This window comes from Cupressus sempervirens, chromosome 1 (genome assembly GCF_028749045.1).
Source record: "Cupressus sempervirens isolate cs-2001-9-10 chromosome 1, ASM2874904v1, whole genome shotgun sequence".
Taxonomy (NCBI): Eukaryota; Viridiplantae; Streptophyta; class Pinopsida; order Cupressales; family Cupressaceae; genus Cupressus; species Cupressus sempervirens.
This window is the reverse complement of record NC_143118.1, coordinates 407,752,498-407,760,213: the sequence shown is the minus strand read 5'-3', so window position 1 is coordinate 407,760,213 and position 7,716 is coordinate 407,752,498.

Genomic DNA, 7,716 nt, shown 5'->3' with positions numbered 1-7,716 from the left:
TTATTTTGGAAAAAGATTTTATGGATTACACATTTTTATCTAGAAATGGTGACTTGTGTAAAACATTTTTTAGAAGAAATGAGTAAATAATTTGAGATTTCTATCTTTAGAGAGATAAAATTCTTTTTTGGATTACATATTTAGCAGAAGGAAGATGGTATCTACATTACTCAATCTAAGTATATCAAGGAGATACAAAAGAAGTTTGGAATGGGAGATTTAAGACATGTTTGAACATGTATATCTCCTAGATATAAGATTTCCAAGAATGATGATTGTAAAGAGGTAGGTCAAACCACATACATATCAATGATTGGAAAACTACAATACGTAGTACCTAAAAGACCTGATATTACATTGGCAATCGGTATGGTGGAAAGATTCTCAACAAATCCTTAAAAAAATCACATGATGGAAATCTAGAGAATCATGAGGTATTTAAAGGGTACTAAGGACTATGGATTATGGTACAAGAAAGGAGACACTTAATGTTACTTTTTGGTGACTAAACGGGAAAGTATTGTACATACTTCATAAATTCTTTTCATGAAGGGCATTGATTTTGATAAGATATTTTTTCCTATTGTTAAAATGAATTCTATTCATACTGTTTTAAGTATTATGGCCACTGAAGATTTGCACTTAGAGGAGCCTGATGTTAAAACAACCTTCCTTCATAGTGAGTTAGATGAAGAGATATATATGGATTGGCCATAGGGATTTGAGGTCAAAGGTAAAGAGAACTTAGTGTGAAAATTGAAGAAAAGTTTATACAGCTTGAAGCAAGCACATCGGCAATGGTACCTAAAATTTGATAATTTTATGCATAAGAATGGATATAATTGGTGTCAATCAAATAATTATGTTTATTTTATGACATTGGATAATGACAACTATATTATTTTATGTTTATATGTTGATGACATGCTTGTAGCTAGGTCTAACATGGATCATATTAAGGGGCTAAAATACTAGTTAGCACATGCATTTGCTATGAAGGATTTGGGGCCAACAAAACAAATCCTTGTTATGAAGATTTACAGAGATAGGAAGAATAGGAAATTGATGCTATCTTAGGCTATTTATGTTCTGAAGGTTTTGCAACCTTTCTCTATGGAGAATGCTAAAGATGTCAGAACACCTTTACCTAGTCATTTGAAGTTGACAAAGGAGATGTTTTCTAAGACACAAGATGAGGAGGATAAGATGTCCAAAGTACCCTATGCTTCAGCCATAGGAAGCTTTATTTTTGTTATGGCATGTACAAGGCCAAATATTGCACATGTTGTGGGAGTCATTAGCAAGAATATGAGTCATCTAGGAACTAAGCATTGGAATGCAGTCAAATGGATTCTCAAATATTTGAGAGGAACATCCAATAAGTGTTTACACTTTTGGGGCTCTGCTACTAATTTATACGGCTATGTTGACTCATATTTGGTAGGGAATATTGATACTAGGTGGAGTACTACAAGTTATGTCTTTACTATTAGTGGAGTAGATATGAGCTAGGTTTCTAGATTACAAAAGGTTAATGCTTTATCGACTACAAAGGCATAGTATGTTTCTACTACAGAGGTAGTGAAGGATATGGTATGGCTTCAGTTCTTCTTGGAAGAATTGGGTCACCCTTAGAGGGATAATTATTTTCTTATAGATAGTTAAAGTACCATTCATCTTGCAAAGAATGTAGCTATGTATTCAAAGAATAAACACATTCAATTGAGGTACCATTTCATTTGGTCAATTTTGGATGATGGACAATTAAAGCTAGATAAGATACATACAGATGACAATCTAGTGGATATGTTTACAAAGGTGGTGACAAGGGAGAAGCTAAATTCCTTTTAAGCTTTGATTGATCTTTGAGACTAAATAGGAATCAAAGAACAATAGAGTCTAGGGGGGTTTGATCTAGTGGGAGCCTCATGGCATAGTGGCATAGGTACAAGATCAGTCTCCAAGTGAGAGATTTTTGTCTCGTGTGGAGTTTGATCAGTCCCCAAGTGGAGATTGTTAGCTTTTGGTGACTAATTAGGAAATTACTATGAAATTTTTTTTGGGCACTATTTTATCAAGATTTTGGTCTAACATGTAATTATTGATTATAAACCTAAAGAGGTAAAAATACTTGTATAAAAGAGCTTAGGGTTAGGGATTGTTTCATAGTGGTGATGTGAAAATTGGTTCTCTCGGTAGTATTGAGTTGTAAGGGAATATAGATTGTAATCAGGTTGTAATCATTGGATCATAATAATATCAGACTTTCTATTTGGTGGAGGTAGCCTAGGGATTGGGTGAACCACATTAAATCTTGGTGTCTTGTGTTCTTTTTTGTGTAATCTCTTATTTTTTAATATTGGTTATACTTACATGTAATTGTTATTTCTATTTGTGGTTTAATCCTAACACTTTAGATTTGAAATTCTTTATGGATATTGGTTGGGTAGGAAGTGTTGATAAAAAGAAGAACACTAGTCGTGGAGCATTCTTTCTTGGTAAAAGAATAGTGTCTTGGACAAGTAAGAAGAATAATTGTATTTCTTAGTCTATGTCAGAAGCATAGTATGTTGCAACAATAGTTAATTGTTCCAATGTTGTTTAGTTCAAGAAATTGTTGTTAGGTATGATGGTAGAGATCAATGATCCAATGGTTATCTTCTATGAAAACATCAGTGCAACTAATATATCAAAGAATCCCATGATGCATACCAAGAGCAAGAACATTGCAATAAAATATCATTTTTTTAGGGAATTGGTGCAAGATAGAGAGCTAAGATTGGAATATGTGAAAACAAAAGAACAAATGATAGAGATATTCACTAAGCCATTACCTAGGGATGCATTTTTTTTTAACTAAGAGGTAAGTTAGGGGCTATTTCCCTATATGAAGCTCAAGTTAAATAAATTTTTCTGATGCATCAACCGAAGCATGTTGAGGATCGATCAATTGATGCCATATTAAAAGGGAAGATTGTATATGAATTAGTACATAACGAACATTGATATTCACCAAATATTGTCTTTAGCATAATATGTCAAAGATGTAGAGTTTGGATTTTATATCATAGAGATTTTAATTTAAGATGTCAAAGAGGAAGAACGTGATTTGATATCAAAGAGCAAGTGTTTTTTATCAGAATAATATATTGAAGATAGAGGGAGAAACTAAATGAAGAGAGATTCATACTGATAGAAAGAGTTCTAATGGATGAGAATCAAAATAAAACTAAGGATATCTTCCTTTACTTTTCTCTGGAATTTCATGTAATTATAGCATGTTTTGTTGTCATCAATGCCAAAGAGGGAGATTGTTGAGAACAATTGGTTCAGTATGTATTGTCTTTGATATTACACAAAATGTCATGTCTTTACGAGTTAGTGTATGCCAAGCTCACTCACACAATGAAGAAAGTCTCCTATGTTTGTCGATCATTCTACTATTTGCCAAGTTTAGAAGCCAGTGTATGCCAAATTCAATTAGGTGTCAAAGAGAAACTTTGTAGAAGTTGAGTTTTAATTGAACTTACTCTAGTAATAAAGGAAATGTTGGATGGAACTAGTGTTGCCTAAGCTCACTTGGTTACCAAATAAAATTTGTGAAGATGCAATGTTAACTGAGTTCACTTGGTTAACACAAGTAAATGAGTTTTGAATTAGTGTCAACCAAGTAGGGTTGGCTAACAAAGGATTTTCTTGTTTTGGCATATTGAGTTCAATAGATTTGTTTGTTGGTTCTAGCTAAGTGCGAATATGAATATTAATTGTTCTAAGATGTATTCAAGTTGACTTGACAATGTATATAATATAAATATGAGGTCAATTTGAGAATTGAATGTATGAAAGTGTATAGAAGAATAAAATATTCTTAGAGAAAGTTAATTAGAAGGATAAGAAGAATATCCTTGACAAGATGGAAAAATACATTTGATCGAGAAGGATCAAGTATTCAAGCCAGAATTGATATTTGTAATTAACAATTTAGTTGCATAAAAAATTAGGTCATCTCATTGTTACTCTCTAAGCATTTTAGAAATGATCTAAACCTCTTAACAAATTTGGCTTAACAATTATTTATAAATCCTCTAACAAGGTGGCATTTCTAGATTGAAGTGTCTAAAAACCTCTAACAAGGCCACTCTTAATAGGGTGATTAAATCCTCTAATAGGGTTACACCTAATAGTGTGTTTTGTAACCTTTAATAGGGTTGGATCCTAATAGAGGTCACTTTAGAAGAGTGAAAAATAATAACTAGTTGAAATTGGTGGTTTTTACAAAATTAGGTTTCCACGTTAAATCTTGGTGTGACTTGTGTTAATGTCAAATATTTCATGTGTATACAACTTAGTTAATTAAGGTTAATTAGAGATAATATCTTAAGATTTGAATGTTAAGCATTTGTTGAGCTACAATTGCTATTATGTTGGTTACCAAGTTATAGCATGATATCAGTATTAACTGAGTGCCTATGAGTTTACTGAGCAACAATATTTTACAATGAAGGTTATGTTTTGTGCTAAAATTAAGTCATTTTGGAATTTTATTTAGTGTTAACTAATTAACCCCTCCCATCCTAGTCACTCCTCTTATATTTCCTAATGAGCCTACCCTTGTGTACATCATATGAAAGTGTTGACATGAATTGGACCATCTATGGTAAATGATAAATGATGTTCTATTCTTACTTGAACCCTATTTAGAGGGAAGATGTTCCATTCATGTGGAGATAAGTATTTTTTTCCTTTGAGTATTACATTGATCTACTCATTGTATTCTCTCTTATTTGTAATTTCTATACATACTATAAAGGTTATTTGACTTGATCTTTTCCTTTATGTTTGAGGATGTTTTACAGTAAAAGAGAGTTGGTACTTTATAGATGCTACCAAATATTGTGTGAACTCAACCTAATGGGAGTAAATCCAAAGACCCTGGTGATCAAGATGGATAAAATAATGCTATCATCTTTGATGATTGATATTATGAGATTCTTCTATATTAAGAGGGAGTATGACAGTTCTTCAAAGGTAATGTAGGAGCTTAGAAGATTGATACTCAGAGGGAGTCTAGAAATATATGTGCCTACCTGTAAGATGTTGATGGGCTAACTCCTACATATATCATGAGGGAGTGATGAGTTCAATTGGAATCCTTGGGTAAAAATATTTTTTGAGGAAGTAGAGAGAGGGCCTCACTTCCCAAGATCCATGTTCAGAGGGAGAAATTTTGAGATGCAATCCTTTGTGGATGATATCTTCTCTATGAGGACAAGTTCAAAGAGAAATTATTCATATTGTGCTCTACTTTATGAGATAGAAGTATGAGGTGAAAACCCTTTGTGCCACCCTATGATGAGGTTCATGGTGGCTACAATTTCACATATGAAATGTAATGAAAGGTGACAATCTTTTATTGACACATATAAGTAGAAGGTAACCATTATAAGATGATGATCTTATAAATGGTAGACCTATTATCATGGTTCTTTGGGCCAGTTTTTGCCACACATAATGATAACAAATAGACAAAAGGTAATCTTTGTAAGCTGATGGTCTTGCAAATGATAGGCCTATTATTATGATAGTTTTTCTCTGGATATGCCAAAATTCATTGATAACGAAAGCATTATGATTACTCTAGATATTGTTTTGGACAATTAGAGATCATAATATATGTTATGGTAGTGTTCATAAAATTGTGATTGTATTTATTTGACAAGTCACTATTTTAGAGTGTTAAATTCAAATAATATGTTGTGTATAGATATTCGTGATAATGATATCTTATAAAAAAATTGTCACATCTGCCTTGCTAAGAGGGGGTGTTGAAGTATAGATCAATTGAAGTGATATACTCATTACATAGAGTATTTGTCTTCATGATTTATATGAACATTGTTTTGTCTTATATTATAAGAATTGTGTGTGTGTGTGTGTGTGTGTGTGTGTGTGTGTGTGTGTGGGTGTGTGTGTGTGTGTGTGTGTGGGTGTGTGTGTCTATTTAGTTATAAATGGCTTTACTTAACTAATTAGGCTCTTATAATTGGAAGAGAATCTTATGTTATCAGGTTCTTAGATGTAATTGTTTACCACCACATGATTGTTGATTTAGAATTTAAAAAATTATATTTTCTTATACATTGATGGTGATCAAGTATGGACATGACCCTATGTATCTTTTGGCCATGTAGAGTCATGTCGCTACAAGGACATGACCATGTTGTTAAGGTTGTAGCTTTTTTGGATTAATTTTATCATGAGATACCTCATTAATGGTATATCATCTTTAAGATAAATATCTTATATATTATGTATATTATACATTATCTATTATTTTATAATATAATAACATATTATTATATGCTTAAAGATGAGTTATACATATGGTTACTTTATATATATATATATATATATATATATATATATATATATATAAACTAATGATGACTAACTATAGAGACATGTCTCTTCATGATACATATCTACTCCTCTCATATTTATGAGTCTTCAAATCTACATTTGGAAGACATTAATTAAATTGACAATGTTAGTATATTTATAGAAAATGATCCATGTTAGTTAAGAAGAAGAACCACTGGTAATTTAGATAAGGGTGAGGTGATAGACAATTGGAAAAGTTGGCCAAAAGTACTGCATGTCAAAGAACCATTATCAAGATGCACAAAAGAGTACATATTCTAGTAGTAAACTCTCAATATAAAGCTAAGAATTAATCTAGTATGGAATTAAGAGTAAAATTGGTGAAGGAAATTTCAACAATGGACATTTTCTATTAGAGAGTAGGAAAAAACATAGACTTGTAATTCCTCCTATGTGCATTCTATCAAAAAGCCCCACTTCAAGATGCATTGAACAATAATCATCTATAAAATAGTTTTATGTTTTTAATTTATTAAGACCCCCTTGAAACAAAATTTTAATGCATGAATCAACATTCTACAATAGTATAATAATATTATTAAAAATAATAATACAAATAACAATAATATTTGATCGATGCTACAAAGGTGGAGTGTTTTCAAAAGAAGGTTTTCTTAAGGTTTCTCTTCCTTATTCTCCCTATTGAGGTGGGATTGCTTGCTCTTAAGGTGGAAGGAAGCTATGTTGGAGGGCTATTTTTTCTATCCTTCTTTCTTGGGTCAGGGAGGTTCCTCAAAACTCAACTTGGAGTTTTTTGGTTGTTACCTTTAGGTTCTTAACTCCAAACCGACTTCTAGAGAGGTGGAGTTTGTCCTTATGTTTTTGGTTGTTGAGTTAAATTTCATTAAAATGGAAGGTATCTAGGTTTTCATTAGTGATAATGGTGGTGCTTGTGATTCTCTCTTAACTAGCATTGATTTTATAGTCTTTCCTTCCCCTACTGCTATTTAGGAGATCATCTTCTCTATTGAGGTGGGAAGGGAGTTTGTGGGGGAACAAAAGATTTTCAAGAAAGATGAACTCAACTTGTGGCTTTGTTGGTTGTGGACCTATGGCTCTATGGATGAAAGAAAAATAGGTTGCCCATTGCCCAAGGTTGGTTTTTGTGTGTTTTGATGATGAATTTGTCTCCCCATTTTATTTATTTTCATTCTATGACTTGGTGGTTGCTATTAGTTTTAAAGGGCTTACCTTGGCCTTTTGTTTTTTTTTTTGGTTTAATAATATAGCTATAATGGAGGCTTCTTCCATGCTCATCCTTAGGAATCCAAACAT